Below are 27,967 nucleotides of genomic sequence, written 5' to 3'. Positions count from 1 at the left end.
TATGGTGACAGCAGACACTGAGATGACAGTTTTATTTGCTTTATCTCCTTGCAGGAAGCAGTTAAGCTATTTCAAAGAGATTATTGGGTTTTAATGATCCAGAGCATTAAAAGACATCGTCACAGCAATACTGACACTGTACCTCGGGTATAGAGGTAATAATTCAAGAAAGAATGGACTGGGGTTTCTCTCCTCTTTCCTTCTGACCCTCAGAGGAGGACTCCATCCTGTCTGTTCGTCACTGAGTGTGGGCAGTTGGCTGGGGAGTTGAAGGCATGATGTTCTGTCTTCCTACCAGTCCAGGGAGCTCCTCCTAAGCTGGGACCCAGCGGCAGCTTTCAGTTTCTCCAGTGGACACTAGCCTGGGTGCGGAGCACTGCCTGGAGATCCATAGAAAAAAAGAAAAGAAGGAGAATGGGAACTTTGGAGAAAGGGTGAGGAAATCAGGCAAGGAGACCTCTGAGTTTGTGCAGAAGAGCTCTGTTGCACCTTGGTACTTAAGGTCACAGTCTAACATGTCCTGATAGCTCCTCTGAGCTTGGAACAAAATGGAGGACTCCCTTTTCTTAGTGGGGCTTCTTCTCTGCCTGATCTGGGGAGCCCGACTCCCAATCTTCTACGTGTGGAGTGTCACATAGTCCTTGGCAAACCTACAAGTTCAACTTCCTCTTTCCCTGGTAAGAACCAGCCTAACAAAGACCTGGAATGCCTCTCCATATAAGAAAGGCATTCATGGTGCCTTACATTCTAGCTAATGATTTTACATTCACTCTGAAAACTTGTTTCCACTCTCCAGGGTTCATATACAACCCTTGGTCACTCTGAATAAGTTTCTCTGAAGATCATCAGAGAAGGCCTTCATCTGAAAGAGCTGGAACACAAATACCCTCAGAGAAGACTTCCCGCCCCCCCTCCCGCCCCTCCTACCTCTCCAGCACTCATTCCCAGCCAATCCAGGATCCTGCAGACCCCACCCATTCTGGTCTCCACCTCATCCTTCTAGCCTGGTGTGCAGTGGCACCTGGACACCTGAGGGAGGAAATGGAGGACACAGAAGCACAGCTAGCCCTCAACACACATACCACAAGTGCCACCAACAATGCCTCATGGCTGCCCCAGCCCTCCAGGGTTCAGCCAGCCTTCTTCAAGAATCAGGGTCTCTTTTCACTCTCCCAAGCTGATGAGATTCTAGAGACCAAGTTGGGGGGTGAGGGGAGTGGGGAGGGATTCTCTAGATCTGATAATCTACAGAGAACACATCTCTCAGCCAGAGAAGTACCTTTAACTTTTTAGTCTCTAGACTGTCACAAAGGATTCCTTTGAAGAAACACTAGTCATAATCGTGCATGCATACATGTACTAGTGTGTCAGAAATATAACTAGGCACTAAGTACACAACTACCACCGAACTACATCCTCAGTGACAATCTAAGTTTGTGAATTAAGGATCAAAGCAATATCTTTATTGGAAACTAAGGACTGGAGACTGGAGTTGAGGCTGGGAGGTAATGGAAGAAACAGATGAAACCAAACCAAGTCTCCCCTCCCTGGCTGCTCTGGAATTCTTGAGGGGAATACCAATCAACCCTGGAAGGGGTTAACTTTGAATAGCAAGCCTCCAGACCAACAATCATGGTAGTTAGTCCCTTGCCCTTCTTAGGCGTGCATCAATGACCCCCTCTTCCTGGATGGAGATTACTCTTACATCTTTAAAGATTTGGTCTACATTCCAAATCAAGTTCAAACTGAGTGCCCACATAAGCCACAGCGCCTGATGTCACATTCAAACGAGTTCCACTCTGGAGATGTTTCTCTGGAAACATGAAGAAAATAACAACTAGATTAACCATTTTCCTAATAACCATTTTGATGCAGTGTTGACTTTTGCAGCTCTGAGTAATGTGTTTGGACAAGCTTCAAAGGTCATGACTACTTAGGACCATTTTACCAGCTAATATAGATAGGCTTCCATTCTTTGTGTCTCCTGGGACTCTTCGGGGCCATACAGCTCAAAGAGTCCACCCAAAGTCTTGATCTTCTGGGAATTCAGAACACCAGCTTCTGGGGAGTTGTATGTGTTCATCTCAGCATTGGCCAGAGGCATAGCATCTGTAAGCAGTTGCGTGGCAATATTGCAGAATGTGGAGAAATAGAGTTTGGAGCCAGTGGGCGAGGGAGCTGTGCCCTTGTTCTAAAGGCAATGAGCACTTCCTAGGTATTCCTAGGGTAAGGTAACTTCTGCAGAATTGAAAGGTCTCCATAGACCAGGATGCTGGGGAGTACTACAGGCACTAGATCTGCAAAAGCCCAGAGAAATAAACTGTTGCTTGCCATGTTACTGCTATTTGGAAATTTATATCCTTCAAAGGTTCATGTATGGGATGAAGGTTTCACATGATGCTATTGGGAGAGAGGAGAAACCTTTAAGAGGTAGGACCTGGGGCTGAAGAGATGGCTCATCTGACAAGAGTACCAGCTGTTCTCACTGAGGACGTGAGCTGGGATCCCAACACCCACCCAAGTCCAAGGATTCACAATAGCTTGAAACAACCAACTCCAAGGGATCCAATACCCTGACCTCTTCAGGCACCTGCACACATGTGTGCATACTGACCAACAAACTGGAATATAAATTTTAAAAATAATTTAAATCTCTATAGAAGAAAATAAGTTGGATCTTGGTGGAAGGTCCTTTGGTTACTGGAACATCCTTTGAAAGGCATTCCTTGAAACAGCTTGTGGCAGGTGGAGGAACGACCCGGTGGTTAAGAGCACTTTTGTTCTTGAAGAGGATCCAGGTTCATTTCCCAGATGGCTGCTAACAGTCACCCATAATTCCAGTTCCAGAGGATACAGCCACTTCTTCTGCTATCAAGAATGTACATGGTATACATACATACATGCAGGTAAACACTCATATACATAAAAATTAATAAATAAATAAATAATTAGAATTGTGGAACCCTGGTCTATTCTTCCCTTGTTTGAATTCTAGTCTATGAAATGTACTGCTTATCCACCACACATTCCTTATCACAATGGGCTGTGTCTCCACAGGCCTGAAGCAACAGGACCCATCGTCATTCAAAGCCTTAAGTCTCCAAAACTGTGAGTCCATTATGCCTTTTCCCTTTACATGTTAATTATCTCAGGTATTTTGTTATGGTAGTAGAGAGCTGACTAATATGGTCTGTCACTGCTATTTGGAAATAAACATGGTATGCGGTATGAATATGATAAATCATGTTTACCATGCAGATACAGAAACAGAGCAATTCTCAAAGGGGGTTACATAATGAACCCTCAGCTATTATAGAATAGAAAGAAAAGAAATTCATTTGTAGGGGGGAAATCATTTTAGAGAAGTAACCCATCTCATCCTTGCTCATACACGTGGAAACTAAGCTGTCTGGAGCAAACTCTTCTGTCTCCTCCCCAGGCCTCAGTTCTCACAGCTGTGAAGTGGGGATAACGACAACAGGCCTTCCCCACTGGAGTGGAAGGAGGCCTGTATGTAAGACACTTAGCATTGTGTCTGGCAAATTAGACAAATGATAGCTACTACCTCCATTGATTTGGTCTTCACACCTCTCAGGAGTGCTCTGGACCTGTCAGGGGCTGGAGTAGGAAGCTGCGAAGGAACATCCTACTGTCTCATCAGTATCTTAGTAGACACAACTTTGGTGGCCCCAGAAGTTCTAGGGCAAGAACAAGATTCGGTCTGAGCAGCTTGGAAACAAGAGACCCGGGAAGGGAGCATCACACAGAAATCATGACTGGGTCTCAGAGAGAAGCGGGAGCCTCAGACTGTCCCAGAGGGCAGGCTTGAGTTCATCTAAGTAGGGAGCTGGGAGCAGCCCCAGGAAGTTTACCTCTCTAAAGAAGTTAGGTCAGGAGCAGAAGGTGCTTCTCAGAAAGGCTCTGCACTCTGTCCCCAAAGGTCCTTTTGTGCAGTTACCATGTATGTGTGTATAGAGAGAGGACCCACCCTCCCTCAGGAGAGAGCTACTGTGCTTCACCACGGGGAAACATTCAAGCCCAAGCCCAAGCCTGGTGATCAAATGCTGATGAGAAGCACTAGTGCTAGATAAGGCTAGGACCAGGAAGCCTGAACCTGGGAATGTAAATGTTCATAGCTCAGCTGTTCAGGGCTTAACATACAACAACTGACTTCAGCCCCCAGTCCTGACACAAGGCAGACCCTGCTTACAGCTCCATTTTATAGAAAAGAAAACTGGGCTCATGGACAGGCAGCCAGGTATGGCCTGGGTCCTTTTCATGATGCTATGGGAAAAAATGCCTGGTACTAAGTCCTTTATAAAGAAAGGAGGTTAATTTAGTTCACAGGTTGGAGACTGAAAGTCCAAGGTGAGGACTTCAACTGGTTGCCTCTAGTGAGGACCATCTCACAGCATGGCAGATAACATCACATAGTGAGAGAATGTGTGTAAAAGGAAGGCAGATGGCGTGTTCTGCAGAATTTGTTCTCAGAGACATTCATCCACGAATGCAGAGACCTAGACCACGCTGAGATGCTATCTAGTCATGAGCTCATCACCTCTCTATAGATCTGTCCCTTAGTGGCCCCTTTCGACACCACTACAATGGGGACCAAGGTTGTAGCATATGAACTTTCAAGGGACCACACTCAAACTGTACCCAGCTCACAATGGTCTTTCCTCCAGAGTTACTCAGCCATTAGACTACTGAACCAGAATCACAGGCATTGCCCCCGAACCTGGAAAATAACAACTGTTCTGCACTCTCTAGCCATTCTTTAAACTTTGTCCTGCCTTCTTGAACCTTCTGCTCCTGGCTTCTGGTGACAAGGATGGGAGCATGGGGACCTGAGAAGCCAGTGGGACAGGCAGAGGAGCAGGGCAGTAACTTAACCATGGCATCCATTGGATGCTGACTGGAAGTGCCTCAGACTATCCCGGCTGGCTGGTTGCTTTACCTGTCTCTTGCTTTCTGTGTAGCAAGACTTCCTCAGCACCTGCCAATGGCACCTCCTGTGTGTCTTCCCTGGATACCCAGCCTCTCACTTGGCAGAGTTATACCAGCCACCCACTCCCTAAGTCCCCAGTTTCTGGTCCTCAGCTGCCCTTCTCCAGCCTGGCGGAGGTGTCCGCCTCCTCTTTCCCTTCCATACAGGGATCTGAGTCACTGACAGCAAGTGGGTGAGAAGAAACAGAGAAAGCAAAATCAAAAAATAAAAACTCCTGAGGGCAGTAACAATTAATATTTAACTTGAAATTTCCTGGGAACAGATAGTGGAGGCTATTCATGTGCAAATTGTATGCAAATACTATGCAGGTTCTCCACACTGGCCCTGTTGTTATTCTGTAAACCTGCCAGGCAGCTCTGAGGGCAGCTGGAGAGTCCTCATACCCTAAACCTGATGCGGGTGCACAGGACCCCCAAACAGGACTGGACAGGGCTTCAGATGAGACCATTCAGGGGATCCCAGCTGGCCCCCAAATCCTCACATCAGACAACCCCTTCCAGCTCTCAAGGTCATAAGTCTTCTGCTTGATGCAGTGTTCCTAAACCCCCATCCCTGCCCCGTTGCCCTTCTCCAGAATTCCTTCCTGAGGGTGGCCCTTGATCTTCTGATAATTAAGCTCACTTCTCTACACCACCCCAAGGTAGCCAGAGCTTCTGCTGCTGACCCTTGTAGCTGCTCTGTCTACTGGTTTTCCTGCCCTACCCTTCTCAGGCCTAGGGTCAGGTATCGCCTGTCTGGGCCAACATCAGCCTTGCCAGATGCACACTGGGAAGAAGCATGGATCTTTCTGGAAGATGAGAACAAGCCCTGCCCTGCCTGGGCTTCCCTTTGTGCTCTCTGTGGCAGGGAAACAATCCAGTCCCTCAAATTCTCCCCAGGTTATCCCCCAAGTCAAGAGGAACTGAGAACTCAGATCCCATAGCCCAGGCCTGAGCCCTCCAACTGAAGACAGAGTTGAGCTCAGATGATGCATCTCTCTATTTCAGAATTAGGAGCTTCCTGGAAGGAAGCTGCTTACAGGCCCAAACTCCCCACCATGCCCGGACTGACTTGGCCTCTATGACATCATCTATGCTAGCTAGCTGCATCTATGCTAGGAGAGTAAGCAACAAATCCAAGAAGGAGCCTTAGTCCCTGTGGCAGGAAGCTTCGGTGCTGGTGCCTGCTCATCATGAAGCGCCCTTCACTCAATGCTTCTAGGCTCCCAGCACCCCCCACAACTGAACATGCAGAGGAGACTGCAGATGTCAGCCCAGCTAGCCTAGTCAACATTACCACCATGTCAATTGCCCTCCATCATAACTGGGACGTGGGGCAGGCAATTGTCCCGAGATCCAAAGAGTGTATGTATTGACCCTTCCTGGAGTCCCCAAGCCTGGGGATACATATGGGAAGAGAGGAGCCACTCAAGGCCACACAAAGTCATGTCACCACCTTGTCTGGATCAGGTGGGAAGGGTCGATGGAGACTCCTGCTTTTATGTCCTGCAAGACTTCTAATTCTGAGGTTGCCCCACAAGAAACTGAGGATCATGAGAGTAAGAAATGCCAGTGGGTATCTTGGTACGGGGTAGGGGTGGGGGTGGGGAGTGGGGCAGTGGAGAGCTTGTGTATAAAGGCGACTCTTTAAAAAGGTGTGAGTTTGAGCAAAGATTTAAGAGCTGGGGTGACTGGGTTTTTTTGGTTTTGTTTTTGTTTTTTTTTAATGGAGGGAGGAGAGAGAGAGAGCTGAGACTGGAGCTGTGTGGCCCTGCATCTGGAAGGTGAGTTCCTTAGGGACCTACCCTGTCTAGCTCTGCATGACAAGTCGTGATTTTAACTGTAGGTTCATTCCATGAGGGTGTCATGAGCATTCGCCACACATCTGGCGCTGTTGTGGGCCTGGTAACAACACCTTTACTCTGCGGCTTCAAGACCCAAGGAAGCTCTTCCTGAGATGGATCCAAAACTTAAGAAAAAAAGCAATAAGATGTTGGCCATGCCCAACATTATTAACAAGAGGTAACTTGTGAGATTTAAAAGTAAATCTCATTTTCAGAAATATTAGAATGTGAGGGAAAGGGGAACCTGAGGTCTGGAAGGTCTACAATAATATTATTTACTGTAGCATAACAATAGGAATTGAATATGTAATGTAGGTGCATAATAATAAAGGGTTTTTTATGTTAATTATAACTCCTCACGGCTCACAGCAGCTGAAGTAAAAGAATGCAAGGCAGTGTATGCCATTCAAGAGGGAGATAGGTACCCGGTCTTATAAGTACCAGATCGCACTGAGGGTGATGGCGGCCACTCTCTGTGGTCTCTTTTCTTCTCCTTTCTCATTTCATTCACACTAACTTCATACTTCTTTCTGTGAGCCAGTTTGCTCCACCTCACCTTCTGTTGGGCTGGCCCCACCCCTGATCTTCACCATGACAAGTCAGTTTCCTTGCAGCTAACAACCAGGTTTCTGCTTCTAAATTGCAGGTTTTCGTTTCAATGATTGTCCAGATATCATGTGACTTACAGCAACAAGGAGGCACCCAAGAAACCGCTAGCTCAGGCGTGACCAACGTTACTTTCTCTCCTACCAAGCCTTGTGTTCTTTCTGTGAGGGCATGTAGCACCAGCACTCTTTCCAAGTTTTACTGTCGCTCTTCTGGGATGGTCTTTGCTCACACGGCTCATACCACATCCACACTGCAGAGGCAGGACAGAGACGCTGAGCAGGTATGAAATAAACCCAGTCAAGAACAAATTACATTTATTTGGAGTTAATTAGGATTGCAATCTGGGAGAGTACAGACTCATAGAATCCTAGAAACAAGCTGAAATTCTGATGTCGAGCCTATTATTAGCTAAGAATTGACATAGGTGCTATAAGACTTAGACTATCTTATCAGAGGAGAATCGAATCCATCAGTCTCTGCCTCTGGGTGCATCCAATGTAACAGACAGTAGAAGGCAGCAAACAATGTTTAAGCAAACTGTAGTTTGGTCTATCCAAGAGAATAGGTTGGCTCAAAGGTTCAGAGATGTGCTTAGCAATGGCCCCCAACTCCATTTCAGGTGCCCAGAATCAATGTTACTCCATTTTTATTATGATCATTGTTATCATAACCTCCATTCCCATGGCTAGAATTTATTCATGGAACTGTTTAGTTTGAAAGAAGTACAGAAAATTACATCCTTGTTCAGTAGACAACTATCTATTGTCTCTGACACAAGCAGGCCAGCTAGCTATGGTGGCAGGAGGGAAGGAGGGACTACCTCAAGCAACTATGTGGATGAAGCTCACCTGGTTCACACCACCCTGCAGACTCCATAGCTCACCTTGCACTACATACCACAGCTTCCATCTCCTCAGGTAGAGAACAACTTCCTGTGGGAGATGGAGAAGGTGAGCTGAAGCATGTGTCTCACAGAGAACCAGCATTCAGTTGTTAGACCTGAGCATCCAAAGGAGGAGTAGCCAGTCCAGGTGAGGTGGCTCTGCATGCTACTCAGTCCAGACTCTTGGGTACTCTTCTTTACCACCTCCAGTTCTTGTGGTAACGAAAGACCCCCAGAACTGGGGAGATCCTTACTCAAGTCTCGGGATGACGCAACCACCCAACGACTCACGAGAGACCGAACTTCCTGCAATCACATGAGGTTTATTGGGGATAGGCCGGTACCGGGGTTGATCTCGTGACCATGCTGGCCAGAGTTTGACCCTGAACACAAGAAGTGAGAGGTATTTAAGGAAAAACCATAAGCTGGGGGTGGGGAGAGGGTTACCAAGGAAACAGAACATAAAAACAGTGGAAAATTTCAGAGGGACCCAACCCAAGGTATTCAGTTATGGAGGGAAACATATTCATTTTAAGAATGTAATCTTCAACTATCAGTCAACAGGGTGGAGAGTCTCATAAACCAGTAGACTTTCATTCTTAGTTTCGCCCTCATTGTGGATCATTCAGGAGGGGCAGGTATCGGGAACCAGAGCCCTGAGGCTCTGAGTTAGCCAAGTTCCTAGAACTGGCTACTCCACATTTTTGGCTTGATACAGAGGTTTTCCATGTCCCCTTTTAGGTAAAAGCTACACATTATACATACATTTCTATTAAATGCCCTCATTTTAAATTCTAAGATTCTCTAGCCTTTCAGTAGCACTTCTTTTCATCTTCTACTCCCAAAAATGCTGATCCTGTTTTGCCTGGGGTAGAACCCAGAAAACTACTTTTTTCATGCCAGAAAATGTGGAGCCCATAAGTGAAGAGCTATATTCTGAGAAATAGCATAGAACAATATACACATATCGTTGGTCACTTCTAAGTTCAACCATCAAGCCTGTACTGGCAGAGATTTTCACATTGCTCTTCTTGGTTTTCCAAGGAACTAGAAGATGGGATGGGATCCATACGACAGAGCATTACAGTGGAGTCGTTTGGTCTTGAGATTTAATGTGGAGTGTCTCAAGCCCAGTGATGACCTCCCGTTAGAATACCAGAGGCCCCTTGGGCAGCATCTGTGTTCATCTCAATTACCAAAAAGTGCATACTGATATGAGCCACTATTAATAGTGGCACTAGGTTGGCCAAAATCACACATGTAAAATGCCTCCTCAGGGAGATAGTTAATCCCTTGAGAGCCCAGGTCATCTCGGGCGTGACTTGATCCCCTAGGACATGACTGCTAAGATCCAAGAAGTAAGGCAGGGGAGTGGACACCACAGAAGGCCCAAGTACAGCCCTCCCTGCATTCCTCTACTTTCCTGCAACAACCCAGAACAGCCCTCAGTGTGTGAAGAACACTGACTGGATATTATATGGTTATAGAAGAAATATAAAATTATCTTAAGTGGTTTTTGAAGATATAGGAAGGCACAAAAGAAAAACAAAAGTCACCTGTGATCCTGCTATCCAGAAATAACCATTATTATCATTTTAGGGTAACACACTACTAGTTTTTCCTATGCATATATTTGCATAAAATTGCATACATCAAACCTGGATTTCATCAAATTCCCAGCTCTGTAACCTGCTTGCTCCACTTAACAATACATACCATTTTCCTGCATCATCAACTGTTCTCTGACAACCTCATTTTTAACAGCCACATCCTAGCATAAGGGTAAACAATGGTTGGAATATTTTAGACTTTTTCAATTTTTTTGTTTTGGTTTTATTTTTGCTTTTTCTATTATAAATCTTATTATATGTCAGTAATGGTTTTCTCAGAATCAATTCTGAGACAGTAATTCTGAGTTCCTTAAAATATACTTTTTAAAGCTTTAGCTACATGGCATTAAATTACAAATATCAATTACCACTTGGGTAGGGTCTGGTGAAGAGTGGGGTCCTGGGTCAGGCTGCAGGGTGTGAGGCAGGTGGTGCAGAACTGAGAGCTATCTGTCCCAACTCCATCTCTATTACCTCTGAATATCAGGAGAACCTTGCCTTCCCATCCCAAGTCCCCCAATCTCAAGGACTCCCTTTATAATCCACAGATATTTCTCTCCTGTGATGATATTCAGTCCATTTTAGGAATCCTATGCAAATCTTTATCTGGCCTACAGCAATTATTTCTGAAAAACCAGACTTTTGACAGAAGTACATTTAAGTTTTTTAAAAATAGCATTTTTTTAGTGCATGCTATTATCATTGTTACTTATTCAAATGTGTTGATGGTGGAGTAGGTGGAAGGGTGATGCTTGCATTGGCATGGCAACCATGACTAATTGAATTCTTCACAGCCCATGATGGCTTCTGTGACTTAGGTGGGGCCAGAAATGGATTTTCCTCCCTCTATGTGTCATGAGCTTATGGTAGAGAAAAGGTTATCCACTCATGATGGAGCCCCACTCATGATACAGCCCCTTTCTTAAGCTATTTCTATTTTCAGTTTGCGCCATTTCTTGGGGTGAGAGGTTTAGAGTATCTCTTCTCACCCTGTGGATACAGGCCTTCTTCTGATCTGCAGATACTCTTTGGGATAGAATAGGACTCCTGGTTATTGTAATAGCTAGTACAGAGTGGGCCTTTCCAATGGTACCAGACTCTCCTCGAGGTACTTTGTGTTTTTCATTTAATCCTTAACAAGCTGTGTGATGTGAATACTGTTCTTGCCATCCCTCCTCTGTTTTAGTTCCATTTTGCAGTGCTGAGAATTAAAACCCAGGTCTATATGTGCCCTAGACAAGTGTTTACCAATGAGCTACACTCTGACCCTCTTATAATCAATTCTTGTTGTTCTCATTGGTTTGTTTGTTTGCTTGTTTGCTTTTGCTTGGGGCTGCTCTGGGGAGGGTTGAGACAGGATCTCATGTAACTAAGGCTGGCCTTGAACACCCTCCTACTTCAACTCGTTGTCACACCTGGCTGTTGAGCTTTCTCACACAGATGAGGAAACAGAAGTGACACTTACATGACTTGCAAGGATGCAGAGTTCACATGATGAGAGACAACTTTGAGCTCTAGAAGCTGAGTGGTTTTTTTTTATTATTTTAGATATTTTCTTTATTTACATGCGAATTTCTCCATTCCCAGTTTCCCCTCCAAAAAACAAAGAAACAAACAAAAACAACAAAACCAAACCCCTGTTGCCTCCCCCTTCCCCATGCCTGCCACCCCGCCCTCTCCCACTTTCTGGCTCTGGCATTCCCCTACACTGGGGCTCAGAACCTTAAAAGGGCCGAGGTCCTCTCCTCCTATTGATGATCGACTTTGCAATCCTCTACCATACACATGCTGCCTGAACAATCAGACCCCTCCATGTGCAGTCCTTGGTTGGTGGTTGAGACCCTGGGAGCTCCAAGGGTACTAGTTAGTTCATATTGCTGTTCCTCCTAAGGGGCTGCAAACCCCTCAGTAGAAGCTGAGTGTTTAACCAGTCTACACATGCTGACCACGGAAGGTGTGGAGAGTCCTTCACCCACAAGGAAGGATTGTGGCCAAGCATAAACTTTTTTCTCACATTTAGGACAGGTCTTCCTTCTTAACTAACTTAATCAAGATAATCCCTTACAGATGTAACCAGAGTTTTGTCTTGTCACGTTGAAAAGATTAACTACTACACTGTTTTACAGCCTACTTTAATAAGGGTTCGACCTCTCCTTTAGCCCACCGCCCAGCAGAGGTAGTAGAAGAGAAAAGTTATTAGGCTATGGGGGGAGTGGACCTGTTTGGCAACCGCTCTTTGGAGGCAAGCTCAATCTTCTTTGTCAGCAGTTCAGTCCTGTAACAAACACCACACACAAACTAGCAGCTCTAGTCCAGTCCTCTCAGTAAGGAGACACCATGCACAAACCAGCAGCTGTAGTTCAATCCTAAAGAAACTGCAAGGCTCACCAACTGGCCTAAGGCTGCTGAAGAGGCAAGCAGCTGCAGGAATCTCATGAGCAGTTCTTTGGTGAGTTTCTTTCAATGGTGACATTTCCACAAGTAGAGCTCAACAACGCTATGTACAGAATCAATACCTGTGTGTCCTTAGCAAAGAACAGCAAGACAGAGCAAACTAAACCAAAGCTCAATGCTTGTCTCACACACTGTCTATGGGGTCATATCTATGCTCCTTCATCACACATCCATTCATGTGTCTGCTATAGGAAAACATAGCAAAACCTGTTTGCTTCAGGAAAAAAAAAACATTCTTTACAGGTCTGCTTTAGCAAGACATCCTTTCACCAAGCAGCTGGTCTTTAGTAACATTTATCCCCCTTGCTACATTCCATTATTCTATTTTTGTGGCTTCATGCCTCCACCAGGATAACCATTGTAATTGTTGACCAGCTTCTAAAACAGCTGACACCACTACACTGTGGGGAAACTCTGCTAATTAAGGTCAAAGTCTACCATTGTCCAGATAGCATTCTGGTGCAATATAAAGAACTCCTTTCATTGGCATGGCTTCTTCTTCTCTGGCTTTGTCTGGGGAGTTCAACTCCCCCTATGCCTCTATCTGCAGAATGTCACCTACCTTTGATTAAGATTACAGGTCCAACTTCCTTTCTCCCAATAAGAACCCATTCAGCTAGCACCTGAGATTCCTGAAATGCTTCCCCATGCTAATTTTGGTGCCTTAAGCCCCCAGACAATGAGCTTTTTCTATCCTGGATGTTTCTACCCCACTCATACCTCTGCTGCCTGAAATATATAACCTTGAATCATCCCAAGTAAAGTTGATTTGCCTCCCTGAAGCTGGTCCTGTGCCAAGGACCAACCTCAGCTTCCAGACTGGGGGGTTCCTGAGAGAAGGAATGTTTGAGAGCTGCAGAAAAAAATCTTGAAGTCAAATCATGGGTTACAAGCTGATGGCCTATGTTCTGCTCCAGACAGTTTTCCAGATTTTGTGCTTGCTCTCTCTCTCTCTCTCTCTCTCTCTCTCATACACACAATTCTAAAAGCTGTCTGGATAACTCATCTCTAGCAGATCAAAAACCCAGTCTTTTATTTATATATCAATTCAGTCATTACCCCAGATTTCCTTTTGATTATTCCATTAATCAGCAGCCCACGACCCAGTCCCTTGATTCTTAGAAAAAGACTGCAAGCACATTCTTTTTAACATTGCAAATGAATTCAGAGATCTGCCTGCCTTTGTAAGCACAGACAATAAGCTAGCTGGGTGGGATCCTGTCCTGAGATTTCCATTTCCACCACACCTGGGTTCAAACGAGCTCTGTCCCAGGCTGACCTTTAACTCATGAATCTGCCTGCTTTTGTATCTTTCTGACAAGTTGGCTCACAGTGCAGCTGCATCTGATCTTTTAGATTTGTGAAGCCCCTCATATAATTTATATTGCATCCTTATATTTTGCATAGTTGTGAAATTATATATTTTTGAACTCATGTTTTTAGCACCTCAAGGGTTATCCTGAAGGTCTCCATGTTTACCATTTTTCTGAGTCATAGACATAGCCTCAGCTCCCAGATTAGTGTTGTCTCTAAATATCATAGAGTCATTAACCTTGGCAAAGAGGACATTCCCCCAATAACCTTGGTAGGGAGGATATTTCCCAGAGGAGGAACATGAAGATATATATATCTAGATAGATAGATAGATAGATAGATAGATAGATAGATAGATAGATAGAGATAGAGAGTATATTATATATTATATTTATATTATATATTTAATTTATACATATATATATATATGTATGTATGTATAAATAAACAACCCTCACACCCAGCAACTATCAACATTTGTGGAGGCCCATGCCCTGGCTCTGGGCCAGCGTCAGGAACTGAAAGGCTGGAGAATTTTAGAATTTAAAATGAGGGCATTTAATAGAAATGTATGTATAATGTTTAACCTTTACCTAGAAGGGGACATGGAAAACCTCTGTAGCAAGCCAAAAATGTAGAGTAGCCAGTTCCAGGAACTTGACTAACTCAGAGCCTCAGGGCTCTGGTTCCTGATACCTGCCCCTCCTGACTGATCCACAATGAGGGCAGAACTAGGAATGAAGGTCTACTGGTTTACAAGGCTCTACACCCTGCTGAGGCTCTCCACCCTGCTGACCAATAGATGAAGAGTACATTCCTAGAAGGAATATGTTCCCCTCCCTAACTGAATACCTTGAGTTGGGTCCCTCTGAAATTTTCTGTTTTTTTGTTATGTTTCCTTGGTAACCCCCCCCACCCCCAGTTTGTGGTTTTTCCCTTTAAATACCCCTTACTCCTTGTAGTCTGGGTCGAACTCCTCTGGCCTGCAAGGTCACGAGATCAACCCCGGTACCAGCCTATCCCAAATAAACCTTGTGCACTTGCAGCAAGATCAGTCTCTCGTGAGTTATTGGGTGGTCGCATCATCCCGAGGCTTGAGTGAAGGTCTCCCTAGCTCTGGGGGGTCTTTCAGAACCATGTCATGCTATCCCTTCTACATGGCCATGCAGGATTCAGTAGTCCTGGTATGTTTTCTTCACTGTAAGTATACACACAGGGTTCCCAGCACCCCCATTTCCCTCCCCCTGCTGTCTATCGTCTCTGCTCCTTTTGCTCATGTGGACTGATATCAGCCTATGATCCATGAGGGCAGGGATTGTCACACTACAACATCCATGTTTTCTTCTGGAAGCAAGAGTTTGTGTTTTACTTTGAAAAAACATCATTTTCATCTCTGAGGCCCCAAATACAGGTGGGACCAGCTCCATTCTAACACAGGCCTTGTCCTGTGGCCTCAGGTCACCAGTTAAGAGATGAACACATGAACCAAGCTGGTCCCATAGAAACCATACCATGCTCGTTTTACTCGTTACTGGTCCAGCCAAATTGATTAATTACAATGTTGGACCTGCTATAAGCAACCAGATAAAACACATCTTCCTGGACAACTCTATTAACACTAATAGATACAGAAGTCAAGCCTGGGTGACACTGTATGTCACCTGGTTCCAGCCATGCCTGATACTTTTCCACTGTTAGCTTTTCCAACTAAATGAGCTAAGTAATTCAAATATTTTCTTTTTATCCTTGCTTAAATTATTTTAAAAGTGGATTTCTTATTCCTTGTTTCTAAGAGTCAAATGCTAACTGCCCAAACAAGGAATTCCTCTAGTCAGAATACTGAAAAGAGGGTGTTTGTTCTCCTCCAAGTGTGTAAATGAAGACAGGAACACACCAATCAGCACATACATGTGCACACACATGTGCATGTGAGAGTAACGTATATGTATTTTCTCTGATTTTTACTTTCAAAAAATTGACATAGCCAGCACCAGAAAATGGGAAGAATTCTCTCCTCCTCACCCTTTCTGTTGGCTAGTCCCCACCCCAATGTTTGCAAAGGAAGTTACAGATCTTGAAAAAGAATTAAAGTGTGCAGAGGGACTCTTCATAGCTGAATGCTTATGACTGTAAGACTGATTTTACTTGGCAAAATTTGAAACCACAAACAACAAAGGCTATAGGGAAAGTAGCAAAACAAACAACATTCTCCAGGGTTCTGGGGGTTGCGGGGAGCTTCCAAACAGAGCCAGACATTGGCACAGTTAATGCAGGTAAGTGCTGACACACAGGTACATTTTCCTCACAGAGAGCAGAAGGGGGGGGGGAATCAATAAAATATGCAAATAAGGCGTCAAACTTCAGAGCATAGAAATGTGGGTATTTTAATTTCCCTTGATACAGACAAATGCAGCCATGAGAAGTTTCTTCGGGAGTTTTTGTCATCTGCCATTTGTAGAGGGGGAGGGGGAATTAGGAAGCAGTGAGCAGAGGAGAGAATTATCCAGAAGCCAGCAAGACCCTTGCCCACAATGCAGTAGGCACAGTCTTTCATTCCCAAAGAGCCTAGCTCCCCCCAGAAGCCACTTAAATTGTCAACTGCACCTTGCTCTTTGTAGCAGCCAGTGTGGTTTGGAGAGACACTGAAAGAAACATTTGCAGTACTGGAAGCTTCCTGTGGCCTGTTTGGAAGATGTCTCTTTCTGTGGGAGAACACAGTTGAGCTTCTGAGACCCATTTCTGACAGGCTGCTGCTTTGGAGGGCCTGACTGGGCTGTGGCAGAGCGGCAGCCTTGGAATCCCAGCAGGTCTGGCTGACTTCAGCACTGACAGCTTGTCGCTATGGAGGCGGCTGAGCCTTGGTTTCCTTATATATAAGCTTCAGTAGAAACACCTGCTCTAAAGCTTGGTGGTACACATTAAAACTAGCTAAAAGGCCAGGCATGGTGCTTCATACTTTGAACCCCAGCATTCTGGAAACTGAGGCAGCTGGGTCTCTTTGTGTTCAAGTCCAGCCTGCTCTGTATAACCAGTTCTAGGCCACCCAGGGCTGCATAGTGAGACTGTCTTTAAAAAACAAAACAAAACAAAACAAAACGAAAACAACAACAACAAAAAACTCTAAAAGCTAAAAGGATCCATGAGTGGTGGCATACTTCTGTAATTCTGTGGTCAGGAAGCTGAGGCAGGAGAATTATGATTTCAAGGTCAGTTTGTGGCTGTCTAGTAAAATCCTGTTAAGAAAGAAAAGAAAGCAGGGAGAAAGGAAGAGAGGGAGGGAGAGAGGGAGGGAGGGAGGGAGAGAGGGAGAGAAAGAGGGAGGACATAGACTCATGACCCCTTTATAAACAGAAATAAGCTATCGATTTCATTGTATACCCTTAAGTTTGTGTCTAGAAATCACACAGCGATTCTCTCTCTCTCTCTCTCTCTCTCTCTCTCTCTCTCTCTCTCTCTCTTAAAATAATAACATAATGGATAGACTTTTACACTTGGGACTTAGCTCCTGAAAAGGAGCAAGAAGGGACTAACTCTGGAATAGGATGAGACCACAAAGGATCAAGTCTCTCCTAGCACTGGAAGGACAAGAGGAACTTTCTGAAAGTTACCTGATGCTCCTGTAGAGCAGGTAAGAGTGAGAACTGTGTTACTTGGGCCAGAACCAGCAGCTGGCCCCTTGCTGGTGGGAGCCACCACTCCCTGCCTCTGAGCAAAGACTGGATGGTCCTCAGGCAGGGTTAGTGTGGCATTAACTGAGCCCACACAAGGAAAGCCTCCCTCCCTGTGCCTGGCAAGAAACAAATACCAAGAACTGCTATTATCTGAAGAAATTTGGATTCCAGGTGAGTTGGAGAAAAGCAGTTTTTACAAAGCAACAGAGAAAATAGACACTTTAAAAACCAACCAGGGCCTGTCATCAGATTACGCTGTGTCCTTACTGCTTTCAAGTTTAGGGACGCCTCTCTTTCCTTCCTTGCTGCTCTGGATTTACAGAAACCCTGTGTCTCAGGAGGGAGATCCCCTTAGACTTTTAATGCTGTTTCCAACTTGGAGGATTTCAGTGCGGGTGGCTCTGCGTTAAACAGAGAGCTAGGGCATCTATGCCCAGGGTTGTGATAGGGTTGGTTTGCACCAAAGGGCAAGCCAGGCGGCTGGAAGAACGCCCAGATCACTGAGTCAAGTCTTTCCACTTTTGCCCCAGAAGCTATTTTAGCTCCTTGGAGGTAGTTGAAGCTGTTTCCCTCAACATCACTACCAAAAACTAAGAACTGACTCTGGGAGTGACGGTTCATTTTCATTGTCTGCTTAATACATTTTAGAACCGCATAGAGAAGAGTTTCAGTGTCCTGATCAAGTTGGCCTGGAGGCCTCATGGATTGCATTGATTACCTTAATTGAAGTGAGATGGCCCAGCCTAAAACAGTGGGTGGCTCCATTCCTAGAAGATGAGCTGAGTGTGAGCATGCATGCGCTCTCTGCCATTGGCTGTGGATGTGTCTAGGTGCTTCCAGTTTCTGACTCGACTTCCCCACAGGGATGCACTGTAGCCTGGAATGGAGAGTAGAATTAATCCCTTCCATCTTAAAGTTGTTTTTGTTGGGACATTTTTATCACAGCAAGAGAAATGAGAGCGCCAAAAGGGTTAAATGGGCATATTTGGGAGACCTCACAACTGCTCCTAGGACCTGATCTGTGCCCTGGCTGAGCAGCATCTCCCTGGCTTGCTTTCTCACTATAGGCATGGCTGCAGTCACTTCAGGAGCGAATGATGTCAGCCCGAGGGAGGAACAGATGATACCATAGCTCATTAACTTTCCATGCATGGCACCCAGCACAGTGGCTAGCCTAACAGTATTCCATATACACGGATTCATTTTAGATTCCTCTCTCCCACAAAATGGCTATGTGGGCCTGCAAGATGGCTCCGTGGGTAAAGAAAACCCTTTTAGTGCAGCCCTGACAACCTGAGTCTGATGCTTTTGTAAAGACAGAAGGAGAGACGACCACTCTACAAAGTTGTCCTCTGACCTCCATATGTATGCAGCAGCCAGCATGCACTGCTACACACACCATACACACACTCAATAGCAATAACATGTTAAGTTATAAGACAGCTTTCTATATAGCATAAGTATCAACTGGTTGAAAGCAGCTGTACACAAAAGCACGAATTAAGAATCTATTATGTGGACCACCCCATGGTAAAGGCTAGAGAAACAAAACATGAGCGCCCCCCTTCCCAGGGGTCAGTCAGATGGGACAGCAACCAGGTCTACAGCCACAACACCTGGGCATGCCCCATGTCATCTCAGGGAATGAACCCAACTTTGGTCAAGGTCCTTGCTTGCAGACAATGCACTCCACTCTAGCTCGTTTAAAATGAAGGGATTAATTGAGGTTTATAAATATCTCAGAAAATCACTGGGAAGAAACAGGCTCTTGCCTGAGCTTCCACAATCCTGCCAAAACAGCCTGCCAAAGACATGCTGTCTCTGCTACAGACAGGAGCCTCTGAATCGGGAAGCCATTGCCACCACAGCTGGCTCCATCACCCGTCACTTCTGCCATCATCCAAGCCAGCAGAATGAATGTCCCGTGGCCTTCTTCTTTTCCCATGAAACTTACATCCAAATCCAAGTACCCAATGAGTGTATCTGGCTGTCAAACTATAAATCACTACTAGCAGCGCTCCACAGAGGAGGTGGGGGATGTGGGAGTTCTTCTGTGGGAACCTGAAGTGCTTACCATAGGGAACTATCACAACGTGAAGAAACTGCGGAAAATTCTGGAGGTTAGGAAGGACCATTGTCTCTTCAACAGTTAAGCAGGCGGCTACTATGTCAAGTGCGACTGACGTGTCATGCTGTGGGATCCCAGAGACTGCTCTAATAACCTCGCATGGTGGAAGTGTAGTTTTAATTGATCTCTTCCTCTTGACCTTGACTGAGTAGGGGCTGCCAAAGCAAAGGATTGCAGAAAGTAAACATTCTAAACGTTCAAATACATTTAGGAGCCCACGAGTTTCCTACCATACCTAGAGGACACAATTGTGAACTAAAAGACCCATCTTTCATCGAGGGCTGGTGACAGCTAACATGGAACTCACAGTGCCATGGCTTGGACAAGGGCTACTCGAAGGACTATTTGTCACTCTGGAAGACTGTTGGGTTGGAGTCTGGTGGGACCTGTAAGAGGTGAGGCTTACTGACGGTTAGATGACTGGCGCTTTGAGGGGCAGTTTCCTCCGTTACAAGCTCTTGCCTTGACATGCCATCCAGCCACAAACTCAAAAGTAGCAGGCCAACCTGCCATGGATTGAATTTTCAAAAACTTCCAGCCAAAATAACCCTTTTTTCCTCTATTAAGTCTGTTAAATTGGACACTTGTTACAATAGCAGACATCTGAGTAGCCCCAGGATGGAGCTGATAAAGCAGCCTTACTTGTCTTTGTAAGGCTTCTGCCCTCATCCTAGATGTTAGTAGGCTAACCCATTTGCCAGCCAGTGGTTTCAATTAAGCACAACTTGGCCCAAACTGAGACAATAGTGGCTGCCAACACTTGATCCTCTCACAGAACTGAGATTGGGGTATATGAGAAGACGGATAAGCTAATTAATGGATGGAGAAATGTATAGAACTCATCTGAATATCAGAGTCGGGAGCTACCAAGGACTACAAGAGAGCTCAAGCTCTGTGTGAACAGATACAACATGGAGGAGGGTAACAGGAACAGCGATCTGCTGACGGATGAGGGACTACTCGGAAGGCAGGGGTGCAGAAGCAAGGCAGAGTGTTTGAGTCTCTGCCAGTAATGTCAGGGGAGCCATAGACTCTCGCTAAAGAGAGGAGGGAAGTTCGGTATAAGCACTGTATTGGAGCCTTCCTTTTTTTAATTTCTTTTTCTTTTTGGATTCCGTTGTGGGCTCTGCTCTATGGCTACTGGTTCCTGTTTTTTCATCCCTATCTTCAAGGTTCCCCTAAGCGCCCACAGTCACTCTTCAACTCTTGATGAATAGGAATCTGAAAGGTCCAGATTCTACCCAATCAACCACCATGGCTGGAGAAATTTGTTCTTAATGAATAAGAAAAAAAGAGCTAAGTACTGGTTGATTACAGTTTAAATTTATATTTTTCATATTTCATTTGTACCTATGTATCTATCTTAGCAAGATGCCATATCATGCTTACTGATCAGTCGGTGTTGCTATGGAAATGTCAATAACCACGACGTAAAATCACAGATGCTATTACTCCACCCACCCACTCCAGTACCCCCTGATACCCACAGCCACCTCTGCTCCTAGGAATGAAACCTGTGTGAATGAAGGAGGTAAGGTCACCAAGAATGCATCCACAGGAATGGATGTTTTATTTTATCACTTTTAAGGAAGCCTAGTTTACATTCAGAACAGCACAGTCTTCCTCTCGTGCCCTCAGCGATCAGTAATCGCTAACCACATCCCTGGGACTCCTAAGAGCATATTGACCGGTAACGTTTCAAATCAAAGGCTGTTTAAGGAAAGTTTGCTGCTGTGTGAAGTCTTATTGAGAAAGAAAGGCTGCAGGTGCCCTCCTAAGTAGGGTGGCTGGATCCCATTACTGGAGCTTCTCTCTCAGAAATCGAATTTTACTTCCCCTCTGCCCTTCGGTTTCTAACTCCCACCCCCACCCCAACTGGTCCAGCAGCCCAGAGGAGGTAAAGGGAGATTGTTTCCAAGGGGAGCCAGCAGTGGAGGGGCCAGAGAGCATGAAGACACAACCAGAGCTGGAATGGGGGTAGTTTGTACATTCATTCACTCACTCATTCTTTCTTTCAGCCATTCAGCAAAGATTTATTTAGAGTGGAGGTATAAGCCTATAAGACTCGGTCCCTGCTTTCAAGTGGATACAGGGCCCAGAGCTGTCTGGTAAAGTGGTATGGAGGTGCTTAGAAGAAGTCTAGCCATCTCGAATGTGCCAGTCTCTAATGTGGAACATGTTGGAGGAGTGGGGAGCTGGTTCCTGTGTGGAATGCAGCTCTGTCCTCCAGGAGCTAGTTAGAGGGGACCCGTAGCAAATAACACCAGGACAGGTAGTGGAGACCCAGGCAGGGTATCGGTGGGGACCCAGGCAGGGTATCAGTTTGACCAGCTGGTCACCATTATAGGTGTCTTCTACTGCTGTGCTAAGTACTAACTAATATGACTTTTATTGAGCACTTACTACATACTAGACATCACTTCAATTGATTTCCTCATTAAATTCTTACCAAAAAAGTCTTTAGGGGCAACTAGTTTGCAGGTAGAGACACCAACCCACAGGGTGGGGTGCGATGAGGTAATAAGTCGGGGCTACCAGACACAAATATAAGGACAAGGAGCAACTGAGAAGAGCAAGACTCCTATTGCTACTCCCCAGACCCCAGTGACTCTTGTTTCTGCCTGGGTGAGGCACACGGGCACCCTGGAGGCATAGCTGGATCTGATCTTAAACACTCTACAGCAGCAGCAGCTACAGTAGCCCCGATTGGCAGGAGGAACTGAGACATGCTGGTAACTATAGAATGTAAAAGGCTTGGATCTTGAGGCCTCCCCTTCTACTTACAGTCACTGTAAGATGCTGTAAGATGATGGATATCCCTGAACAGAGCCACGTTCAGTAGCTCACCACCAACCAGGGCCCTAGGTGGAGGCTGGAACCAGGCAGGCTGTTCCAGGGTGTCACTCCTGAGAGGTTGCCTTTCAGCAAGTGCAATGCCAGAGCAGAGGCTGCAGAGGCTGTTGTCAGAGAAGGCTGGGGAGAGAAGGTGAACGTTGCTGAATGGAGCATGGTCAAGGGGTGGGCAATTAAAGAGACATCTGTTGGCTATTGACACAGAGGAGCAACTGGTATGGGGAGTCAAAAGAAAAATTCCCTTGTCTTTGGACAAGGGAAATGAGCTTTAGAATGTATTACAATGCTGTTGGCTTCACCCCAGCAATGTCCGTACCCACCAAGCCTTTCTTCTTCTCTCTTGATTCTCTGCCTACTGGGGACACCTGCCTGAAACCCACTAAGAAGATGCAGACTCATTTGAATAACAGTTAATATTGTTGTGAGAATTCATCTTCAAACTGGAGACTATGGGGCCGCTCTATCGTGTCACCCTTGGGATGTTGGTTTATCTGTCTGGGTTTTCTTTCTCCTTCTTTCCAGGCCTCTCCTGGCAGCATGTCTCTTTATGCAATCAGTGTGTTCTGGGGGTCTTATTGTCTTGATGCTGGTGGAATGCTAGAGGAACCCTGAATTACTCTTGAAACTACTTCCCTGCTCGTACATGCTGTCAATTGATTTTAAAAATCAGCACAGTTTTGCAATGCTCGGAACTGAACTCAGAGCTTTGTTGTATGCTGAGCAAGTACCACCCAAGCCCGAAGCTATCAATTTTTCCCAGCCCTCATTTCCATTTCTGACAAGCAGATGCTGCTGGCTGAAGACAGCTAAAGGACAGAGCAAGAAGCAGAGTACATCTCACCCCCATCTGTTTGGATCTGTATAACAACTGGATGATTCTTTATAAGGAAATGTCATCAGAGCCAGGGTGACGGCTCGATGGAGGGCAAGCACAGGGACCTGAGTTCAATTGTCAGAGCCCATGTTAAAATAAAATTTAAAAGAAAGAAAGAAAGAAAGAAAGAAAGAAAGAAAGAAAGAAAGAAAGAAAGAAAGAAAGAAAAAAGCCAGGCGTGGTGCTCAGGCTTGAAATACCAGTGCTGGAAATACAAAGACAAGCGAGTCCCTAGAGCTTGCTGGTCAACCCAGCCTGATTGGTAAATTGGTAATTGGTGAGTTCCAGGCCAGAAACACCTGAGGAATAAAACCCAAGGATAGCCTCTGCGCTCTCTCTCTCTCTCTCTCTCTCTCTCTCTCTCCTCTCTTCTCTCTCACCCATACACATACACACACACCTATAGTTCAACGCCCCCTAAAAGATAGTCCCTGATAGGGAAATGCCCTGGGTGGACCCCAAAGAAGGCCAGGAGATGAGATGCATAGTTCACAGGTTTGTATCAGCCACAGTCCCTAGGATGGTACATCTGTCCTGGGCACTCCTTTTCCCTGGTACCCAGGCAGTTGATGCTCAAGAAGTCATCTGAATGAGTTCAGCAACCAGACTCCAAGACTCCCCCTGGAGCTCTGTGGGGACAGAGGCCTCCTGTGCATGTCTGGGAGCTTCAGGCTTGCTTCTCCAGAGGAGATGCCCCTCACTGCCACAACCTGCTGCTGTTTGGATTACCCAATCATTCAGCTCCTGGAACTACCCAACTACTCATCCTGGATCTTCTTCTCCATTTATGATGGTTCAAAGAAAGAAGGAAAGAAAGAAAGAAAGAAAGAAAGAAAGAAAGAAAGAAAGAAAGAGAGAGAGAGAGAGAGAGAGAGAGAGAGAAGAGAGAAAGAAAGAAAGAAGGAAAGAAAGGAAGGAAGGAAGGAAGAAAGAAAGAAAGGAAGGAAGAAAGGAAGGAATCTCTTACACAGTCATTTCCTGGAAGCTTTGGGAAGCATGGGGTCTCTTCCTATTTATCATAGAATTTTCTAAAGCAATCCTTTTGTGCTCCCTTTTCTCAGTAAGCTCATTAGTCTGCTGTACATATCTTATCTAAAGCAAAGGATTCCAGGATAGGGAGGAGGAAGACCGGGGGAAGGTTCTTTTCCACATCACATTTTGAAAGAATTATTCAGTTATCTATCTATGCCAAGGACACCATGAGATACGTAGAACATTGTGGTAATAATAGTTATCTGAGGAAGTAGATTTTGTGCAGTTTTGATTCATTCTTGGCTTTTGTGCTTTGTGGTCAGAAAGACATACCCATATCTTAATCATTAATCTTAGCTCTCATGGCCTTCAGAGTGTGGGTGTTCAGTGGAACCGTGGTCAGAGGCTCAAGTGGGTGGGTGTCCATGGGCCAGGACAGAAAGGTCTAAGGAATAGGGTTGTGGTAGGATTCTGTGGATCTGTGACTCAGACTAGAAATGAAAAGAAGTATTATTTCCACAAATGGAAACTGGCCTTTCACTGATGAAGGATTAAAAAGAGAAAGGCCCCAAGTTTCTTTTTAGGGGAGTCAGGCCTTCCCCAAAGGCAGGTGTATCTTGCATTCAGAGTTCAGGGCTCACCTCTGTTCCTCACAGGAACACTTCTGTCTCCAGGTTCTAAGGTCTGAGTCTTTACTTTGCTGAACCAAGCTGTGCATGGCACCCCGCCGTGGAGAGGACCTGGGTTTCCTTCATTTTCCTTCTCTGTGCCTTTCCTCCCTCCTTTCATCCCTCCCTTCATTCCTCCTTCCTTCCTTCCTTCCCTCCTTACTTCTCCTTCTCTCCTTCCATCCTTCATTCCCTCCCATGTCAATACAAGAGGCTCTGCAGCCTCACCTCCTTCTGCCTCTGCTTTAAGCTCTGCCATCCTTCAGGTCCAGGGAATCACTCTTCCCCAGCTCTCCCTGTCTCCTCTGCCTGATTCTCCCTCCTTTCTCCTGACTACTCCATGCAGCTGGCAGAGGCTGTCCTGCTCAGCAGGGTCCGGGATTCAGGCTTCAAATGCACTTGTTTGAGGAGCCTTTGAGGAACCTTTCTTCAATTCTTGCACTAACCAGAAATAACCAGTTGGGAATGAAATGACCACATATTGAAACTGTGTTCTCATTTGCTGCCATTGAACCAAGATGTTGAAGTGATCTTGTGTGGCACCACGGACACTGATACTCTACTGTGTAGGACTAGGACAGTGATTCTCAACCTGTGGGACACAACCCCTTTTGGGGTCCCATACCAGATATCCTGCATATCAGATATTTACAATTCATACCATAGCAAAACTACAGTTATGAGGTAGCAATCAAATACCTTTATGGTTGGGAGTCACCAAAACATGAGGAATTGTATTAAAGGGTCACAGCATTAGGAATATTGAGAACCACTGGACTAGAGAATGTAAGTTGATGTGACATCACCTGACATCTTGCCAACGGTAGAGGAGTTCTCAGGTGACATCTTAACATTAGAGCTAGCAATTGCACATTGAGTAATGAGTTGTAAGGAAAGAGAGATGCCCACAAACAATCTTTTATGCAAAACTGTTCATTCACACATTATTTATAGTAAATGTTTATTTTGTTCTTTTGAGACAGGGTCTCCCTAAATAGTCCATGTTGGCCCTAGGGCTTGAAACTGCGGGAAGAAAGGACAAACAGGCAATTCATCAGAGGGGACAAGTTTATTTGGGGATAAACCCAAGAAGTACTCTCATCAAGAGAAGACAGGAGAGCAGTGAGCAAGAGAGCAAACCTCTCTCATAGGCTAGGATTTCTGTGGGGCTTGGGAAACCTTGGTATGGAACTGAGGTTTTCCGGAAGGGGCAGGAATGATGTTTGCTGCTTTGACTTCAGGAAGCTGAAAGCCTTAGCAACTGGACAGAGGAGGTGGTTCAGGCCAGAATGAGGCTGCTTTTGAGATAAGAGGGTCCTGTTCTTGTTCTTGAAGTCCCTCCACTTCAGCCTTTGGGGTAGTGGGGTTCCAGGCATGGGCTATCACAGCAAGCAGTGTATTAGTATAAAGAAATACCAATGGAGGTTGATGCAGGATGCAGGTGATAAAGACAACAGAACACCGCGGAGCAGCCGTGCATACTCTTTTAGACAGGTGATGAGTAGAAAACCGTTTGGGCTTTATTGCGAATCAAAATGCTGACAAGAACATCCAGCCTGCTGCAAACACAGCCCTTCCCTGGACAACTGTTCATCAGTGGCAGCTTGTGTGTGTGTGTGTGTGTGTGTGTGTGTGTATGTGTGTGTGTGTGTGTGTGTGTGTGTGTGTGTGTGTGTGTGTATGTGTGTGTGTTGGGGGGCTGTGATTGACACTGCCCTTCACCCAGTGCTTTGGTCTGTGCTTTAGAAAACAAGACAAAATCAGCGTTCCTCAAAGCAGATTTTTTTTAATTGCAGTGAAAGAGAACTCAAATGAAAAGGGCTTAAGAGCCAAAGGCATCTAACTGGCTAAGATTCCAAAGGCAGGGCCGGTTGCAGTTGAGAAGCCATCTGGCAGTGGCACTTTGTCACCAAGGACTTGGTTTCCTTCTGGGGAGAGAGAGATCCCTCTTCCCCTTACTACTTTCCTTAAGAGTAGTCCCTGAACATTAAAGGACAAAGGCAATCTGTTGAATGGCAGGAGGGCCACTGGAGCCCTCACTTCCTCCTGTCCCCATTGGGTGGAGCCTGTACCAACTAAGGCTTCTCTGCCCTCCAGCAAACTGATGACCCAGTTAGGCTCTTCTACTTTATGGCTGCAATAACTCTTTCACATCTCCAAGAAGACAGAAAGGAAAGGGTGGGTACCTCTTGGAAAGGGTGGGTACCTCTTGGAAAGGGTGGGTACCTCTTGCGCACATTCTGAACTGTGTGCTCTCATATGTCTAAATTCTTTCCCCTGAACCAAGGGAGGGGACTTCCTAATTGGCTAGAGCCAGAGAGCCTGAGACATTATCACAGGACAAAAAGAGCCTCTCAGACAAGTAATACAGATGATATAGGACAAGAGACAAATTAATACAAATAATGATTCCGATTTCTTTCTCTGACCACCGTTATGCTAATGTAGACACAGTAAACTAACAAGAAAGAGGGGAGGAGGAGAAAGGACTTAACTTTCAGTATTTCACATAGAGCCCAATTAGATTTTTAAAAAGTATACTAAGAAAGATAGGAGCCATATAAACAAAGGGACCATCCACCCCCATCTTTCTAGCCTCAATTTATCTCTTTCTCCAGTCTATTATTAGCCCTTCCATACCCTAATTTAAATGACAAATTATCTGGTCACTTCTGGTGACTGGAGTGGAGATCTCCATGTTAAATAGTGAGTCATGGACCCTTCTCTTTGAGAGCTATGGATTTTAGACTTAGGAAAAAGGGTAACACAAGACAATTCAAATAGAAGAGCTAGAATACTGCCCCTGAAAGAGAAAGATGGGTTGGACTCAGAGCCATGTGGGTGGGTTGGACTAGGAGATGCATGAGTGCGCTCCCCCAAGAATAGGGAAAGAGGTCACCCACCACCATGTGTACCCCATTTCCTATTGTTAATTCAGCTGCTGGAATACCCACAGTGTCAACTTACTGCCTAGAATACTCACTCAGTCTTGCTCCTAGAGCTCATCTGAGTACATCTGTGCTGCCTAAGACTGCCTTTCTCAGTGCGGCTCTCAACTCTGGCTGCACGTGGGAATCACTGTTGGATGTTCTAAGATAGAG

General features: G+C 45.4%; 1 long non-coding RNA gene across 2 annotated transcripts; it reads right to left on the bottom strand.

Annotated features, from left to right (window-relative positions):
* Positions 1 to 27,951, bottom strand: LOC116094094. 2 transcript variants are annotated; one of them, XR_004119969.1, is made up of 4 exons: positions 27,850 to 27,951; positions 19,446 to 19,654; positions 18,090 to 18,248; positions 1 to 380 (listed from the first exon to the last, which is right to left on the bottom strand). It is a non-coding gene; the product is annotated as an uncharacterized LOC116094094 (long non-coding RNA). The 2 variants fall into 2 exon arrangements; XR_004119968.1 differs by lacking the exon at positions 1 to 380 and adding an exon at positions 16,060 to 16,933.
* Positions 27,952 to 27,967: the final 16 nt, after the last annotated feature.

Source organism: Mastomys coucha, unplaced genomic scaffold, assembly GCF_008632895.1.
Source record: "Mastomys coucha isolate ucsf_1 unplaced genomic scaffold, UCSF_Mcou_1 pScaffold16, whole genome shotgun sequence".
Classification (NCBI taxonomy): domain Eukaryota; kingdom Metazoa; phylum Chordata; class Mammalia; order Rodentia; family Muridae; genus Mastomys; species Mastomys coucha.
Note: the sequence above shows the minus strand (reverse complement) of the source record. Positions and strands in the feature narration are given on the sequence as shown.